The 19758-nt window shown below is 42.4% G+C and overlaps 2 long non-coding RNA genes across 2 annotated transcripts; both read right to left on the bottom strand.

Annotated features, from left to right (window-relative positions):
- Positions 1–1099: 1099 nt before the first annotated feature.
- LOC117194145 lies at positions 1100–1642 on the bottom strand. Its single transcript, XR_004474756.1, has 2 exons — positions 1524–1642; positions 1100–1448 (listed from the first exon to the last, which is right to left on the bottom strand). It is a non-coding gene; the product is annotated as an uncharacterized LOC117194145 (long non-coding RNA).
- A 17512-nt stretch (positions 1643–19154) lies between these two features.
- Positions 19155–19549, bottom strand: LOC117194020. Its single transcript, XR_004474725.1, has 2 exons — positions 19255–19549; positions 19155–19201 (listed from the first exon to the last, which is right to left on the bottom strand). It is a non-coding gene; the product is annotated as an uncharacterized LOC117194020 (long non-coding RNA).
- Positions 19550–19758: the final 209 nt, after the last annotated feature.

Raw genomic sequence — 19758 nt, 5'->3', positions numbered from 1 at the left:
GTGTACGCAGCAACTCACAACGTTCCCCCTCGTTATATATATATATATATCTATACCCTAATAATTTTCATGCTTTAAAATAATGAATTTATAACTAAACTTATATGATAATTAGGATTAAGGGAATATTACCCACAAATTAGAACCTAAGTCAATTGTTGTGTTTCTACAACTGCAACGTAATGAATATTGAAATTGCGGCGCTATCAGTATTTCAGTTTACTTTGTTTTTGTATAATCACTTATAGTTTCCCGTAAAGTGCACTATTTAAATGTAGTGGAGTACAATAGTACAATTAGGTGAGGAAGAACCCCGACCATCCGGCGAGCTAGACCCGAGCCTAGCAAGAGTGCACACGACCAACCCTATTTGTACGCCGTCCTTAAGTTCAGTCATAGTCATCTGCTGATATCAAGGGCCTATATATCTGTTTACATATATATATATTTAAACTCTGGTACACTACATATTTATGGCGCCCAACGTGGGGCCAGGCAACTTGCCTTAGAATCTAAAACCAATTAAGAGCCGATATTAAAATTTGGATTTATAGTGTCTTACTATATAGGCCGTTTATTTTAATAAGACAAGCAAATCTTGCCTTGGTTCTACAAGCTCAACCGGTAATACATCAAAATTTCAGCGACACATTTTCTTTTGCAAAATATTGCATAAAGGTTAAAGATTTCAAAATTTATACTTAGACTCGGTTTTCGGATTTAGCAACTGCAATTCAATTGATTCGGATTGGTTGACCAAAACAGACCTATAGTATCGAATTGTGAGTATCAGAGACAGTTATGCAATACCATACAGTGATCAGAATAAACCGGAATTGTTTTAGGAATTTGCGGTTCCAGTTCACTTCATTTTGGATTGACCGACCAAAGCAAACCTGCTTTTTCACTTTAGGCATCTTGAGTTATTCGGATTTACAATTTTATATTGCCAAATCGCGATAGTTGTCCAATGATTCAGTGCACGAAAATAGAAAAGCCTACTGAAACCAAATAGATATTTTGTAAGTATTCTGGCATGTGGGAAAGACAGACCTTATTATTACAATTAATACCTTCTTATATAATTTTTTTTTATTAGTTTTTCTTTAATTCCTTAAATATTGTCTGATATACAATGGCTGTAAGGCGAAGTACAGATGATATAACAACTGCTTTGCAGGAAGCAGAACCATTTTGTGGAATTTGCAACGAAGTATTGGGAACTAGTGAGATTATAGCCCACACCCCGTGGAGACACAAATTCCATAAACTTTGTATTTTGGAACAGATTAGGACAAACCCAAAATGTCCCACCTGTTCATTAGATTGTTCTGCTCTGGCACTAACATTCTCTAACAACACGTTGTTAGCCGAGCTTAACGCCGAAGGAACACGTCCAACTAGTGCTAACGAATCTTTTAGCACAATAGACGGAACGTCTAATCGACCTAAAAAGGGTCAAAAGTTTATTAGAAGGGGTATGAATACGAGATCAACTCAACGATCCCGGTTAGATCGCTCACCAACAGAAACTGAAACCAACAACACAACCCTTCCAATAACCACTCAAGTGGAAATCGCTAACTACGTCCAGTCTGCTGTAAGCATTCAACAGGCTCAGTTAATGGAAACTTCATTTTTAAGCAAAACAATTGAATCTTCGATTCAAAATCAATTAGCGTCACTCCAGTTGACACAACCAGAACATATCACACCCGATGTTTCCGGTGACAATAACATTAACCAAACAAATAACGTGGGAATCGGTCAAGCACGAGATAGTCACGCAGAAGTTCTTTTAGATTTTTCAAGAGCGAGTGCAAATCGAAGTAATTCGAGATCACACGTAGCACCAGAAAAAGTTTCCAGTATAATGCAGAATTGGCGCATTAAATTCGATGGTTCAAAAACATGCATGAGGATGGATGAGTTTATTTATCGAGTACGTTCTCTAACGCAACAAAATCTTTATTACAATTATCAATTGCTTTGTGATCACTTGTATCTTTTATTCGCGGTAAAAGCTAGTGATTGGTACTGGAAATTCCATCGAACTTACCCAAACTTTAATTGGGATACGTTTTGTATAGAGTTTAGACGAAGATTTGAAGATGTTGAGACCGACTATGATATCTGGAAAAAGATTAGGAAACGTCGTCAGGGCGAAAACGAATCCTTCGATGACTTTCAATATGCTATCGAAGATCTCGTGGATAGGCTTCAAAATTCGGTTACAGAAGAAGATGTTGTGAATCTACTTATTAGAAATTCCAAGCCCACTCTTCACCACGAGCTTCTTCACTTAAAGATTGCCAACAGATCGCTATTACGACGAGAGGTACGTAAGCACGAGCAGTTTTATAACGATATAAAATCGGTCAAGCAAAGGACTCTTCGCTCATACGTATTGGAATTCTCAGGTCCAGACGATAGCGAGCAGCTATTCGATGACTTGGTCGAGCATAATGAAGTGTGTCAAATACAACGTCGTACTTCACTCACAGTTCCAACTTGCTGGAACTGTGACAACAAAGGTCATAAATTTGACGATTGTGTAGGTCCTCGTAAGATCTTTTGCTACGGGTGTGGAACAAAAGATACTTACAAGCCGGTATGTCCCAAATGTAACCCTCCGGGAAACCTGCAGAAGGATGTGTTAAACAACAACAAGCAGACACATGCTTAGAAAAAAGTTTGCAAGAATCACCTACTAGTTTAACGAACGAACAAAGTTTAAGGAAGCCTAAGATCAGCTCACAAACAGTAGAGGAAACTCTGCCTACGGCATATCATTATTCATTTACTCCTTTACCTGAAAGGGAACGGCTAACGATACTGAAAGTAAGGTTATAGGCAAGCTAGACCTAGAAATGTTTCTTATTCCTGAACTCAAGCAAGACGTCTATTTGGGGATAGACTTCTGGCAAAAATTTTGTATATGCTAGAAATTTCACACAAAGTAGTGCTATAAAAAAGTTTAGTTCTAAACTAGCCCCTGTGTTCATTCCCGCTCAGGTAATTAAAAAGCGAAGTCCGTACTATTACGAATTGGTCGATGAGAACAAGAAATATCTCGGCGTGTATCATCTGAAAGACATTCAGATCAGGAAATAATCTCTCCTAATCCCTCCTGCTAAGTCGAGCAGGTCTTGTATAAATTTTTGTGGTGTAGTAGTCAGCACAAAAATATAGGGAATTGGTTATCTTCTTTCGTCTCGTGAGACCAAATGTCTATCTTTCAAATGATCAAGCTTTAGCCGCTCTTAAGGTTGGATCAAAGCTTTAGCCGCTTTTAAGTCCGAACGCCCACGCACACATGCAAGCGACGGACAGTGGGAAGCATAGACGGCAATCGTAGGATTGCACAGTTAAGCTATGCTGTGCATTAGACGATCGTCTAATGCTGCTCGAAAGTTCTAGATCATACGATTGCACAGTTAGTAAAAAGCTCAAAAGCTCTGCTGCACAGGCTACTCAGTCCATCGTCTATTACTGCTTTGAACAAAAGAAGAAAGTTGATCGATCTGTAAAGACGTGATAAGTCCCGAGTGCGAGCAACATACACAGTGCACACATATATACATATATAGTGCTGTCCGGAAAATATATATATTTCCACATATATATGCTGGAAGCATGTAATTACAGGTGCCGTACAGTCCAGTGGTCAGTGAATAAGAAGAATTTAGCGCAGATATATTTGGGGAAAAAGGTATGTTTTCATATTAATGCCGTGCACGTGCTGACATAACCTATGTTGCAGGGAAGTGTACCTAAGCTGCCCCATCGCGGTATAGTCTCGAGAAGACTACCCTGGGAGCTGGCTTAGGCGTACAGTTGTCGAGGTCTCTCCAACTCCAACCATAATTCATCTTTTCTGGATCTTATATTACCACCGAGTTCGGAATCTCCAAAGATCCAAGTGAACCAGATCAGCCTCAATCGCGAAGAATATTTAGTGCTGCTAAGTCATATTTAACTAAATATAGGCTTGGCGGAAGATTCGTCAGTACGGCCAGGAACCATATACATCGCACCTGTTGACCTCTAACCAACTTCAGGCGGGCAAGAGTCTATAAAGCAGCCGCACGGGATCGAGTTTTGTCCAATTTACATTTAATTCATTATCAAGTTCCAACGCATAACATCAGCAGTTTAACGTAACGTAACTGAAACTTGATTAGCACCCCTCTTTGATGTTACGCGCGTACATATCTACATACATATGTGCATATGCACACTAAATTGTCTTTCGTTTGTTACTTTTTGGTTCAATTTTCGCGATAGAGCATAACAATTAAATTTATGAAAACCAAAACAACTGGCTGATGACTAGGCGACGGTGGTTGTAGCGTAATTGTATTGTATGCATTATATATTTATGATTTCCATATTTTAAACAGCTGCGGTCAACATCTACGACATCATTGGGCCCAACGATCAGCGTAAGACAATAAAGCCGGAGTGAGTAATTATGTACAGCGAAAAGTAGTTTGGTCAAAAGAGCCATTGGCTTGAAAGTGTAGACATGCATACAACGTATAATGATTCAAACCCGTCTGCTCAGTGTGTATACGATTTTGTTTACGATTGTTTATTTTTGTTTATTCTCTCGTTTTTATACCCGATACTCAAAATGAGTATTGGGGTATATTAGATTTGTGGTAAAAGTGGATGTGTGTAACGTCCAGAAGGAATCGTTTCCGACCCCATAAAGTATATATATTCTTGATCAGCATCAATAGCCGAGTCGATTGAGCCCTGTCTGTCTGTCCGTCCGTCCGTCTGTCCGTCTGTCCGTCCCCTTCAGCGCCTAGTGCTCAAAGACTATAAGAGCTAGAGCAACGATGTTTTGGATCCAGACTTCTGTGATATGTCACTGCTACAAAAATATTTCAAAACTTCGCCCCGCCCACTTCCGCCCCCACAAAGGACGAAAATCTTTGGCATCCACAATTTTAAAGATATGAGAAAACCAAAAACGTAGAGTTGTAGAGAATGACCATATCTTTAAGACTGCGGAATCTGAATTGGATCGTATTATTATTATAGCCAGCATCAAGAAAACAATTTCATTTTTTCTCGCCCTGTCTCTCTCTAACACACATGTAGCATAGGCGGCTTTGCTTAGAGTAAAACATTAGCGCCTAGATCTCAGAGACTACAAAAGCTAGAGCAACCAAATTTGGTATCCACACTCCTAATATATCGGACCGAGACGAGTTTGTTTCAAAATTTCGCCACACCCCCTTCCGCCCCCGCAAAGGACGAAAATCTGGGGATATTCAAAAATCTCAGAGACTATTAAGGCTAGAGTAACCAAATTTGGTATCCGCACTCCTGTTAGATCTTACTATAAAACGTGTATCTCAAAATTTCGCCCCACCCCCTTCCGCCCACACAAAGGACGAAAATCTGTTGCATCCACAATATTGCACATTCGAGAAAACTAAAAACGCAGAATCATAGATAATGACCATATCTATCAGATTGCTGAATCTGGATCAGATCAGATCATTTTTATAGCCAATAGGAACAAATGAATTTGCAGTGGCTACGCAGCGCCCGACGTCACGCTCAGACTGATTTTCTGTCTCTCTCGCACGCACTCCTTGTCGTGTCGTTTAATATTAGCGGCGTCTGCCGGAGGAGAGCCATACCGACTTAGTATCGGGTATAACCGTAGAGTTGCGGTGTCCGCAGCAACTCACAACGTTCCCCCTCGTTTTGTTTTCAGTAGTTTTTAACTTTATTTTGGTTCACTTGTAAGTTTTTTGATTTTGTATTTAGTGTTTCACTGTTCTTGGTGGATCACTATCTCCGCTTACTTCAGTTCACTTATTTTTAGTTTTGCAAATCGTATGTGCTCGTAACACATAGGTTCTTTGGCGGATTTCACAATTTTATTAACGATTCCGGGATTACGTGATCACAGTAATTAGAAGTTAGACAAGCTGACCATTACCGAAATATAGGAGTTAATTTTAAACGAAATCCTACCGACTGCGCCAGTTAAATATCCGCAACTCGAAATTTAGTTTTTAAAAAAGATTTTATTTTTAGTACTTAATTTCTTTGTCACAAGATTGGTTGAATTCCCCGACTTAACTTTACGTCTGCTTGTCTCAAACGGAGCTGATCTCTCTGCTGCTGGCTAGTTTCCATGAGCCCTTCTCTTGGAACTCCCGACTCTGGCTTCGGGCGTTGCTTTCCTCGGCTGCATCTTCGTGTCGGTGGCGTACGTGCCTGGATCGATATTTGGGGATGCGTCGGCTTTGATGAAATGCATCCACTGCTGGCGATCGGTGTTGCATTACATGACGGAGCTATGAATGTGATACTCCTTGGTTTTATGTCTAGCTTTGATTGGTCCTCATTAGTGGCGTGATTCTAAATAATCGATTTCTCGAGAGTGGCGTGATTCTAATGTTGATGAAACAATGTGGTCCATTGTTTATATTATGGGGGGCCCTAGCTTGGAGTATGGGAAGAAACAGTTATTGATTCTTGAGTCGGGTTCTGTTACTTGTGTGGATGGGGTGGATGAATTGTACATAAACATAATGTGTATGGGATGTGGGGAATTATGGATATGTCACTCCCCCAACGTTTGTTATTAGCCTGTCCCTAGGCGACTACCCTCGGGTATAGTGACGGGGGGGCAAGGGCGGTGGCTGAGGTTGGTTCCTCTTCTGCTTCTATTATAGGGTTAATACATTTAACCGTGACTCTTTTAGAAGTTTTCTTAAATTTAACAGCTACATAACTTAGTAGTACTAATATAATTATGACAAATGAAATTAGTAGACTTATTTGTAATAGGTTACTATATTTGGTGTAATGCATAATTATTTCATTAGTTTGGACATACGACAGTGGTTTTATTTTAGTTATGTTGTTGTTGACATAAACATTCTGGGCAAAATCTAACATTGTGTTTGATATTGTAAATTCATTTAATTGGATTGAACAGTTGTAGATTTTTATAATGGTATTTCCTTCCGCTATGATTTCTTGGTTTACACAATTCTGGTTTAGCGTTGTTTTTGGAAGATTCCATGTGATTAGTATATTGGGTTCAATAAAGTTTATTTGAAAGTTTTGAAAAGTTTTGGAATATGGACATTTCGTGGGAATTTGCATTAAAATTCCTTTTATACAATTTGCATTGGTTTTCAATCTAGTTTCTAGTTTTTTTAGAATTTCGTTGGTATCGGATTTTAGCCATGTGGAGGTTTTTATATTTAGTATTTTCTCAGAATTTATTTGTTCCAGGTAGTCTTGTTTTAATAATTTTGGATTAAATATACCGAGCCTAGTTAATTGCATACCTAGTTCTATATCTTCGGTATATTCTGTGAAATGTTGTAGATTGAATATCAAAATTTCTATTTGTTGATTCCTGTCTTTTTCTTCATTTAGTTTGTTTATAACGTTTATTCCGCTATTAACTGCATCTATTACCAAATTTAGTTCATTCATTTGAATGCTATGGCTGGCTAAATTTTCTATTTTTTGTTCCAAATCGACTTTATCTTCCTGATCTAGTGTTCCAAAGAGATATTTGTAGGCTGTTCCTACTATATTGATTAGGCCTCTTTTATTTCTTTTGGTTATTTTTAGCCCGTTCATTTCTCTTTGCAATTTGTCTACTAGATATTTTATTTGGATTATGTCCTGGAATTTAGTGGCTTGCATTAATAAATTTTGGTATAGTTCTTCGGTTTTAGTTACATTAACAGTTAGATAATGGTATTCGTAATTGATAGGTATGTTAATCGATCCAGTTTTGAATATATCCGTTTTGGGATTTTATAGGATTTATTTCTATGTTTTGGCCCTGTGTCATTACGATGGTAATTATGAGGAAGATGAGGATTTTAATTGTGTTGAAGTTCGCCGATTCCATTAACTTCCTCGGTTTCTCTGGAATTATTATATTTGCTTCTATTAGATTTCTTCTTTTTCTTGAATTTTGATTTATAATGAGTTATTTTCCTACCCCTATTCTTTTCTTCATAATGTTTTTCGTCTACCTGTCTAATTTCGCCCGTCCTTTTGAAAGGATTTGTTACCTTAGACTTAACTAGAGGTGATAGTTTATAGCGGGTATCTACTTCATACTCTATGCGGTTTTTATTTAGTTGAGTGATTTTATTCACTTTATTTAGTTGGGTGTCATAATCAGGTGAGCCTGCATAAATGAATATATCAGCTGGTGTCCTATTTGTGGTATTATGTTTGGTTTTATGATTATAAGTATAAAGAATTAATTCAAACTTCGTGAATCTATCTTCTGGGTTATCCTCGCTAGATATTATTCTTAATTTTTCATTTACTGTTTTATGAAATCTTTCTACGTCAGATATTCCATTTTTGCTGGAAGTGATCTATATTTTGACGTTTTCCGCATTCAGCCATGCTTGCAATGCTCTGCACATAAAAGCTGAATCTTTATCGGCTTTGATTTCAATTGGTTTGCCCATCTCGTTAAAAACTTTCATGATGGCTCTTTTTGCTTCTAACCAGTCACGACTTTTTACTTCTACAAGAGTGGCAAACTTCGAGTATACGTCAATACATGATAGGAACTGTTGGTTACCAACCATATAGAAATCTATGACGTATTTCTCTCTGATGTTCAGTATTTCCGGTGTAGTTTCGAATGCCAACTTCGTATTTCTATGCTCTGTTTTGGCAATATTACAAGTAGGACATTCGTTTATGATGTTTTGGATTAGTTTTTGATAATCCGGGTAATAGTATTTTCCCCTAAACCAATTGACGGTTTTCTCTATCCCTGGATGGAGTAAGCCTTTATGATTCTTTAATATGGTTTCTTTAAATTCAGCGTAATTCTGAATATCTAGGAGTTTCGTGCTTGATTTAATAGCTTTGGTTATATTGTTAGAATTAATGATTTCTAAATAGGCTTCTTGGAATGGAGGAAAATCTATTTCGTTATGGAAATATAATGCGCTCTTTTTGGTGCATAGATATTCCTTTATTATATCCTTCGCTAAGGTGTTAGTCATTTCCTTATACGTGATCTTGATGATTAGCTTGTGAAAATAACGAATTGTTTCTACCTTATCTTCATTGCCTTTTATTAGCTCAATTTGCCGATTGTAATAGTTAATTGGTCTTTCCGTGATAGCAATGTGATTTAGATTGTCTTCCTGTGCGCTATGTACAGTTGCACCAACGCTATGGGAAGCTTCTCCAAGGAGATTTTCATTAATCTTTACCCTTGATAAGGCATCAGCTACATGATTTTCTTTGCCTGGTAGATATTTCATTTTAAAATCAAACTCATTCAGTTTTATTTTCTACCTTTGTAATTTCATATTTGGCTCCTTGAGGTCGTTCAACCAAATCAAGGGTTTATGATCGCTTTGTATCTCGAATGTTCTACCGAACAGGTATGAACGGAAATACTTGGTTGCTCATACGATCGCTAATAATTCCTTTTCGATTGCTGAATAGTTTATTTCGTGTTCATTTAGGGTTCTGCTAGCGTAGCAGATCGGTTTGTGTTCTTGTGACAAAACCGCTCCCAATGCTATGTTACTAGCGTCGGTTGTTACCGTGAACATTTTGTCATAGTCTGGGAACGCAAGGATAGGGTCTGAGGTGATGAGTACTTTTAGTCTCTCAAATGCCTCGACGTACTTTTCTTCCTTGGGGTCTATGACAGCTCCTTTCTTTAGTTTGAGTGTCATGGGTTTTGCTATGTTTGCAATATTAGGAATGAATTTCCTGTAGAACCCGCACAGACCTAAGAATGACTTTATTTGTTTAGTCGTTTCTGGTATTGGAAATTTGACAATGGCAGAGATTTTGCCTGGATTTGGTACTATTCCTTCAGTAGTGACTACATAACCTAGGAATTCAGTTTCCTTTTTCATGAATTCACATTTATCCATTTGTAGCTTCAAGTTGGCGTCTCTCAACTTTCCAAATACTCTCCTTAGTGACAACAAGTGTTCTTCCAATGAAGTGGAAAATATAATGATGTCATCTAAGTATACAAAGCAATCTTTGAAGATTAACTCTTCTAGCAGATTGTTCATACATCTTTGGAAGGTAGCTGGGGCAGTGGTTAGCCCAAAGGGCATACGAGTGAACTCGTAATGTCCATGCTTAGTGGAGAACGCAGTTTTGGGGATTGAGCTAGGTTCCATGGGTATTTGATGGAAACCTTTTGCTAATTCGATTGTCGTAAAATACTGACATTTACCTAGTTTGTCTAGGATTTCATCCATTCGTGGAGTTGGGAATTTGTCCTTAACTGTTATTTCATTTAGACTTCTATAGTCTACTACCATTCGATATTTTTGCTTTCCTGAAGCATCTATCTTCTTCGGAATCATAGATATGGGCGAGCAGTAAGGAGAATTCGACTTTCGAATTATTCCCTGCCTGATCATATCTTTGATTTGCTGGTTTACCTCTTGATCATGTATCTGGGCATATTTGTATGGTCGTCTGTAGACCGGGTCTTCATGTTGAGTTTTGATCTCGTGCTTGATTGTACTTGTGAAAGTCAAATTGTCACCTTCTCTGTACTGCACATCCTTAAACTCATATAAGACCTTTTTTAACTCTTCCCTCTCTTCGTCGTTTAAGTGTTCCAATCTTAATTGATTACATTCCCTTAATTCACTGTCTAGAGCGGAAGCGAAGTATTGATCTCCCTCTGGAGATGGGTCAAGGCACTTAGGTGCGATCTTCTCTTCTTTTGTAGAGGGATCAGTGCACTTCTGTGCGGTCTTGCCGGCTTCAATAGCTTCTCCACTCTGAATGATTGGGTACGACCTAGCTCCTAGTGTTACAGTGTCATTTCTGTAATCGATGACGGCTTTACTTGCCATCAAGTATTCTCTTCCTAATAAAATATCATAATTTTCGGAAAAGTTATGTATGTAGAACTTTTGTTCGGACGGACATGTTTTGTTCGCATTCCTCATTATACTCTTAGTTAAACGGACAGGTCCATTGATGGTATGGACCGTAGGTTATCGTCTTTTATCTCGGAATCTGTATAATTTTCTTTCATGATGTTGATCGATGATCCCGAGTCAGCGATACACCTTAATATTCTTTTATTAATGGTAATGTTTATATAGGGTCCTCCTCGGTTTCTTCCGAGGCGGCTTGATGAAAATTTACGTCCATCTTCGTTTGGCCACTCTGGCTCTCCCTCCCTCTTTTAGTAGGTTGGTTGGGTCCACTCCCACTAGCTTGGTTTTGTGATATTTGCTGATTGAATGGATTCTGAGCCCTACCTTGATTCAAGGAATTTTTGAACTCATTGTATAATCCAGGATTTTGGGAATTTTGATTTTGATTTGTTCGATTAGTCTGACCTGTTCCAGATGAACTCTGAGTTTGATTGTGATAGTTAGTAGTATTATAATTTGGATAATAGTTTCCAACATTCTTTATTTGTACCTGAATCTGTTGTACTAGCTTCGTACAATCCTTCTTCTTGTGCTGCCTTCTTAAGATTAGACAATGTGGTAATATCTTTTCTTGCTAAGATCATGAACATTCTGTCAGGAAGTTTTCGAGTAATGACATCTTTAATTGTGTTGTTCAAAGCGTTTTTATAAATGACATTATTTTCTGGTATGTTTTCTAAGTTTAGCTTATTGTTTATTAATAATGCTTTTATCTCTAATTCTTCTATAAACTTACGAAGACTGCCGTTGAATCTGGTGGTATAGTTGTCGTAGGAGTTCTTCATATGGTGTGTGATTTTTGAACTCGTTGATCAGCGCCGTCTTCAGTTCGAGCCACGTGTTGAGTTGTATCATTTGCGATATGCGTTGTGCCTCTCCTGACAGTTGGATCTCGGTCGCTCCAAATAGGATCCTTTGTTGGCGAAGATCTTCAGTTGGATATAATCCGCATACATATTCGATTCGTTTGATAAATGAGCTTAGCTGTCCCGATGAACCGACATAGGCAGGTATTTGGCTGATCGACAGCAGTGCCTGGTTCAAGTGGATTTCGCTCAATGATAGTGGTGGTAACGCCATGTTGTTGGTGTTGATTGGGTTTTGTTATACCCGATACTCAAAATGAGTATTGGGGTATATTAGATTTGTGGTGAAAATGGATGTGTGTAACGTCCAGAAGGAATCGTTTCCGACCCCATAAAGTATATATATTCTTGATCAGCATCAATAGCCGAGTCGATTGAGCCCTGTCTGTCTGTCCGTCCGTCCGTCTGTCCGTCTGTCCGTCAGCGCCTAGTGCTCAAAGACTATAAGAGCTAGAGCAACGATGTTTTGGATCCAGACTTCTGTGATATGTCACTGCTACAAAAATATTTCAAAACTTCGCCCCGCCCACTTCCGCCCCCACAAAGGACGAAAATCTGTGGCATCCACAATTTTAAAGATATGAGAAAACCAAAAACGTAGAGTTGTAGAGAATGACCATATCTTTAAGACTGCGGAATCTGAATTGGATCGTATTATTATTATAGCCAGCATCAAGAAAACAATTTCATTTTTTCTCGCCCTGTCTCTCTCTAACACACACGTAGCATAGGCGGCTTTGCTTAGAGTAAAACATTAGCGCCTAGATCTCAGAGACTACAAAAGCTAGAGCAACCAAATTTGGTATCCACACTCCTAATATACACTCCTTTATAGCCAAAAGGAACAAATCAATTTGCAGTGGCTACGCAGCGCCCGACGTCACGCTCAGACTGATTTTCTGTCTCTCTCGCACGCACTCCTTGTCGTGTCGTTTAATATTAGCGGCGTCTGCCGGAGGAGAGCCATACTGACTTAGTATCGGGTATAACCGTAGAGTTGCGGTGTCCGCAGCAACTCACAACGTTCCCCCTCGTTTTGTTTTCAGTAGTTTTTAACTTTATTTTGGTTCACTTGTAAGTTTTTTGATTTTGTATTTAGTGTTTCACTGTTCTTGGTGGATCACTATCTCCGCTTACTTCAGTTCACTTATTTTTAGTTTTGCAAATCGTAGGTGCTCGTAACACATAGGTTCTTTGGCGGATTTCACAATTTTATTAACGATTCCGGGATTACGTGATCACAGTAATTAGAAATTACACAAGCTGACCATTACCGAAATATAGGAGTTAATTTTAAACGAAATCCTACCGACTGCGCCAGTTAAATATCCGCAACTCGAAATTTAGTTTTTAAAAAAGATTTTATTTTTAGTACTTAATTTCTTTATGTCACAAGATTGGTTGAATTCCCCGACTTAACTTTACGTCTGCTTGTCTCAAACGGAACTGATCTCTCTGCTGCTGGCTAGTTTCCATGAGCCCTTCTCTTGGAACTCCCGACTCTGGCTTCGGGCGTTGCTTTCCTCGGCTGCATCTTCGTGTCGGTGGCGTACGTGCCTGGATCGATATTTGGGGATGCGTCGGCTTTAATGAAAGGCATCCACTGCTGGCGATCGGTGTTGCATTACATGACGGAGCTAGGAATGTGATACTCCTTGGTTTTATGTCTAGCTTTGATTGGTCCTCATGAGTGGCGTGATTCTAAAGAATCGATTTCTCGAGAGTGGCGTGATTCTAATGTTGATGAAACAATGTGGTCCATTGTTTATATTATGGGGGCCAAGCCCTAGCTTGGAGTATGGGAAGAAACAGTTATTGATTCTTGAGTCGGGTCCTGTTACTTGTGTGGATGGGGTGGATGAATTGTACATAAACATCATGTGTATGGGATGTGGGGAATTATGGATATGTCACTATATATATATATATATCTATACCCTAATAATTTTCATGCTTTAAAATAATGAATTTATAACTAAACTTATATGATAATTAGGATTAAGGGAATATTACCCACAAATTAGAACCTAAGTCAATTGTTGTGTTTCTACAACTGCAACGTAATGAATATTGAAATTGAAGTCTCCCATTATATTAAAATATGAATCGTTTTGAATTGAAATGAATCTTTAAAATCATAAAAATGGTCTGTCCAGTATCCGTGCCAGGATCTTATAAAATGTGGTAAATCTTAGTAAAGGATTCATCAAGGGACAATGCAAGAACTCGAACGCATTGTCATGGTAGGGTGGGTACAGAAGAGAGGGGCAATCAACACCTAGGTTCTCTCTAAATAGAAATGGTTCAGTAGGGCTTTTATTTGGCGTGTCGGCGCTATCAGTATTTCAGTTTACTTTGTTTTTGTATAATCACTTATAGTTTCCCGTAAAGTGCACTATTTAAATGTAGTATGGTCCGGGCCATGTTTGAGGACTACGAGACCAATGGTACGGCTGAAGAGAGAGCAAGCCAACTGGCTATACATACGCTGGAAGCATGTGATGCCTCCATGCTAAGGAAAAGAAGAAGCCTGAACAACCGCAGGCCAACGTATTGGTGGAACGCTGCAATAGGTAGCGCCAGGCAGGAGTGCCAGCGGAAAAGACGACTATACCAGCGTTCGAGAGGTTCCGCGGAATTCGAGAGGCTCCAAGGAGAATATAAGGAAAGCAGACTCTGCTTGAAGAGGCAGATCAAGGATGCCAAGCGCAAATGCTTCGAAAAGCTCTGCGATGACGCAGATGCGAACCCTTGGGGCTACGCATACAGGCTGGTAATGAAGAGACTGCGAGTGTTCAGTCCCCCGCCGCCAATGTGTGCAGATCTGCTGGTTAACATAGTAGAAACCCTATTTCCAGAGAAAGTGGCAGCCCAGAGGGTGATGGATAGAATACCGCCACCTGAAATAGAAGCCACCACGGGAGTAGAAGTCCTCGAAGCTCGGATCAAGAACGGCAAAGCACCAGGACCTGATGGGGTCCCAAATGCCGTTCTCCGCACGGCTATTGAGACCAATCCACAAATGTACGTGGATTTATTCAATGCGTGCATGTCCGAAGGGACCTTCCCCAGACCAGAGAAGCCGCAGGAATCAGGGCACAGCGAACTCTGGGGACTACGGACCAGGACACCAGAGGTGCCTTAAGGCAGCGCACAATCCTGCAATGGCAAGATTCGTGGGATAACAGCAGCAAAGGGCGATGGACCCATAGGCTAATCCCAGACCTGAAGAGTTGGCTGAACCGTAGCCATGGACAAGTGGAGTATCACCTGACACAACTGCTGACAGGACACGGTTGCTTTAAAGCCTACCTGCATAGGTTTAAGCACGAGGACGACCCCTTCTGCGTGGTCTGCGCAGGGGTCATCCAAGATTTCGGCAAGATCGAGAGGATCTAAGCAACAAGCTTGGAAGAATGCCAGCGGTGACAAACATGGCAGAATGCCTGCTGGAGTCGGAAGGAAACTGGGCCGCGATTAGATTCATGGCCGTAACTATGGCTACCAAACTGCGTCGCGAAGAAAGAGCACGTAATGCAAGGAGATAAAGGAGATTATTAAGAGAAGAGCCCTACGGGCATCTCCCCCCGGCGAAGTAATATCTCGCGACAGTACCGCCGGGATCCGGGATAGGTGTGGTTGGTTTTAGAGCGGTTAGAGTCCCTCACTTCGGCTTCGGCTGAGTCGGCATGAAACTTTCCTGTAGTCACACAAAAAAAAAAAAAAAAAAAAATTAAAATAAAAAAAACACACACACACACAAATCTGCGAGGCCGCAGCCATCTCCATCAGACCAGCCTATAGGAGCACGCAGACCCTGACTCTGAAAGTTCCACCGGCTATAGCAAAGCCCCTCCTGGAGAAAGGAAGAATTCGCCTGGGGTGGGGGTATTGCAGAATACGACCCAAGTCAACTCCCCGAAGATGCTACAAGTGCATGGAGTTTGGCCACAACGCGCCTAATTGTAAGAGCAGCCAAGACTTCACGAAGTGCTGCTACAATTGCGCAGGAGCCGACCACCAGGCCAAAGATTGCAAAGACGAACCAAGTTGCATTCTTTGCAAGCGCCACCGGGTGAAGGACCCGAAGCACCAAACGACGAGTTCGAGGTGCCCGCAGTACCAAAAGGCGATGCAGCAAATGAAGGATAGATGAAAATCATCCAACTAAACCTCAACCACTGCGAGATGGCACAGCAGCTGCTGGACCAGACCATAAGGGAGCACCGTATTGATGTAGCAGTCATAAGCGAGCAATACCGGAATCGCAACTCGGGAGAGTGGATTGCTGACTCGAGCAAGAAGGCAGCGATATGGAGCTGTGCGAGTCCCACACAGCAACTACTGCAAACATACGTCGGAGACGGATTCGCCAGAGCCCGGATAAATGGAGTGCACATATATAGCTGCTACCTGCCCCCGAGCCTCAGCCTACAGCAGGCGATGCAGGCACTGGAAAGGATTGCTGAAGATGCGCGGGAGAAACACCCTACGCTCATAGCCGGCGATTTCAACGCTTGGGCGACGGAGTGGGGATGCCCGAGAACGAACCCAAGGGGACAGGCGCTCTTAGAATGCTTTGCGACGTTGGATGCCGTACTGCTGAACACAGGCACACAGCAGACGTTCGGCAGAGCTGGAACGGGGTCTATAATAGACCTTACGTTTGTGAGCAGCAGCCTCAGCCGCAGGACAACGTGGGAAGTTAGTGGCTTATACACCGGGAGTGACCACCAAGCCCTCATATGTGAAATCCAGGAAGCGGGCGCACCTAACCCGTTCATTGGCAAGCAGATCGGTTATAAGACCGAAATGCTAGAGCCGGATATGGTCCGGGCCATGTTTGAGGACTACGAGACCAACGGTACGGCTGAAGAGAGAGCAAGCCAACTGGCCATACATACGCTGGAAGCATGTGATGCCTCCATGCTAAGGAAAAGAAGAGGCCTGAACAACCGCAGGCCAACGTATTGGTGGAACGCTGCAATAGGTAGCGCCAGGCAGGAGTGCCAGCGGAAAAGACGACTATACCAGCGTTCGAGAGGTTCCCCGGAATTCGAGAGGCTCCAAGGAGAATATAAGGAAAGCAGACGCTGCTTGAAGAGGCAGATCAAGGATGCAAAGCGCAAATGCTTCGAAAAGATCTGCGATAACGCAGATGCGAACCCTTGGGGCTACGCATACAGGCTGTTAATGAAGAGACTGCGAGTGTTCAGTCCCCCGCCGCCAATGTGTGCAGATCTGGTGGTTAACATAGTGGAAACCCTATTTCCAGAGAAAGCCCAGAGGGTGATGGATAGAATACCGCCACCTGAAATAGAAGCCACCACGGGAGCAGAAGTCCTCGAAGCTCTACAACGGATCAAGAACGGCAAAGCACCAGGACCTGATGGGGTCCCAAATGCCGTTCTCCGCACGGCTATTGAGACCAATCCACAAATGTACGTGGATTTATTCAATGCGTGCATGTCCGAAGGGACCTTCCCCAGACCATGGAAGCGACAGCGGCTAGTCCTCTTACCCAAGGGGAACAAGCCGACCGAGGAGCCATCATCCTATAGACCACTCTGCATGCTCGACACAGTGGGTAAGATCCTCGAGCGCATAATCCACACCAGGCTGGAGAAGGCAGTAACGCGTCAGCTCTCACCGAGACAGCACGGGTTTCGCAAAGGCAGGTCCACGGTGGACGCAATCGGCGAGGTATGTGAGATAGCAAAGCGAGCTATCGATGGCACCCGATGGATGTACGGGACCAAAGAGTATTGCATAGTGGCAACACTCGATGTCCAAAATGCATTCAACTCTGCCAATTGGGATCACATACTAGAAGAATTGAGACACTTTCAACTCCCGCCGTATCTGCAGAATATCATCGCGGCCTCCCTAAGAGACCGAGTGCTCATATATGAGACGGATAAGGGGACACGTGAGCACCAAATCACTGGAGGAGTTCCCCAAGGATCGGTCCTCGGCCCGCTGCTGTGGAACATCATGTATGATGGAATCCTCAAGATGGATAGCAATAGTCGTAGTGGCAAAACAGAAAGAAGCGGCGGAAGAAATCTGCAACGACGCGGTAGAGAGAGCCAGAACATGGCTATCAGGGAGGGATCTCTCATTAGCCACCCACAAAACGGAGGCGGTGCTCATAAGCAGCAGGAAAGTAGTGGAGACGGCCACGATCCGAGTAGGAGACTGCACTATTAGCTCCAGTCCAAGCCTGAAGTACCTGGGGTCATGATTGACCACAGACTCAGCTTCAAGCATCACATGGCGTATGCAAGCAGCAAAGCAGGAAAGACGGCAGTGGCCCTATCCCGCATCATGGCCAACACCGGAGGCCCGAAACAGCCAAGGCGAAAGCTACTAGCGAGCGTAGTTGGCTCAACGCTAATGTACGCTGCACCAATATGGGTTGATGCAATGAAGCATAAAACATATGCCCGAGAATGCAACGCAGTCCAGAGGCTGTGTGCCCTGAGGGTGTGTTGCGCATTCAGAACGGTATCCCAAGACGCCGCACTTGTGGTAGCAGGAATGATTCCCATCCATCTGCTGGCAAGAGAAGCCGCAGGAATCAGGGCACAGCGAACCCTGGGGACTACGGACCAGGACACCAGAGGTGCCTTAAGGCAGCGCACAATCCTGCAATGGCAAGATTCGTGGGATAACAGCAGCAAAGGGCGATGGACCCATAGGCTAATCCCAGACCTGAAGAGTTGGCTGAACCGTAGCCATGGACAAGTGGAGTATCATCTGACACAACTGCTGACAGGACACGGTTGCTTTAAAGCCTACCTGCATAGGTTTAAGCACGAGGAAGACCCCTTCTGCGTGGTCTGCGCAGGGGTCATCGAAGACGCAGAGCACTGCTTCTTCGAATGTCCAAGATTTCGGCAAGATCGAGAGGATCTAAGCAACAAGCTTGGAAGAATGCCAGCGGTGACAAACCTGGCAGAATGCCTGCTGGAGTCGGAAGGAAACTGGGCCGCGATTAGATTCATGGCCGTAACTATGGCTACCAAACTGCGTCGCGAAGAAAGAGCACACAATGCAAGGAGATAAAGGATAAAGGAGATTATTAAGAGAAGAGCCCTACGGGCATCTCCCCCCGGCGAAGTAATATCTCGCGACAGTACCGCCGGGATCCGGGATAGGTGTGGTTGGTTTTACAGCGGTTAGAGTCCCTCACTTCGGCTTCGGCTGAGTCGGCATGAAGCTTTCCTGTAGTCAAAAAAAAAAAAAAAAAAAAAAAACACACACACGCAGAAACACGAAAGTGAACGGAAAGTGAACAGACGTGTTTTTACTAAAAACTTTTTAGTGTACCTCCAGTGATCATCAGGAAAAAACAAGCCTTAGACCCTCCTGAAAAAGGTAAACAAGTAAGCGCGTGGATTCCATTAGGAAGGGGTACGTACCGAGCCTGGCCCAAGCGTGAAGGGCAATCCCACAGCGCAGAAACCATGTGAAATCGGGTGCTCCAGCCAGGGCTGAGGGGCGGAGGGGAAATCCAGTCCCGCTATCTCTCGCTCTCTCCCCACTGGGACCACAAAAACAAAGTTTTTTTCGCGCGAACTTCACTCCACAGCGTTCTTCCATTCTCGGTGACTCGAGCAGCTGATCGATATAGTAGCAGTGTTAGATAGTGCGCAAACTATCAGCTGTACTATCGGCTACACAAATCTTGTAGCAACCAGCCGCCGACAAGCATAAAATCATAAACAAAGAAGAAGAGGGGAAAAAAACAAAAAAAAAGACAGAAAGGGTCTCTGGGGACCGAGAAAGGGGCGGTATATCCCCATCGACCAGAAGCCAAGGGAAACCTGTGGCCAGCGCGGGATCCCCTATCGCCTGACCTGTTAAAGCAAGCGGCATGGAGGTCGTTAACCCCTTTGGAAAAAGCGCAGCGATGGCGCCATTGG

Source organism: Drosophila miranda, assembly GCF_003369915.1.
Source record: "Drosophila miranda strain MSH22 chromosome Y unlocalized genomic scaffold, D.miranda_PacBio2.1 Contig_Y2_pilon, whole genome shotgun sequence".
Taxonomy (NCBI): Eukaryota; Metazoa; Arthropoda; class Insecta; order Diptera; family Drosophilidae; genus Drosophila; species Drosophila miranda.
The sequence above is the reverse complement of the archived record's forward strand: the minus strand, read 5'-3'. Positions and strand labels throughout refer to the sequence as shown.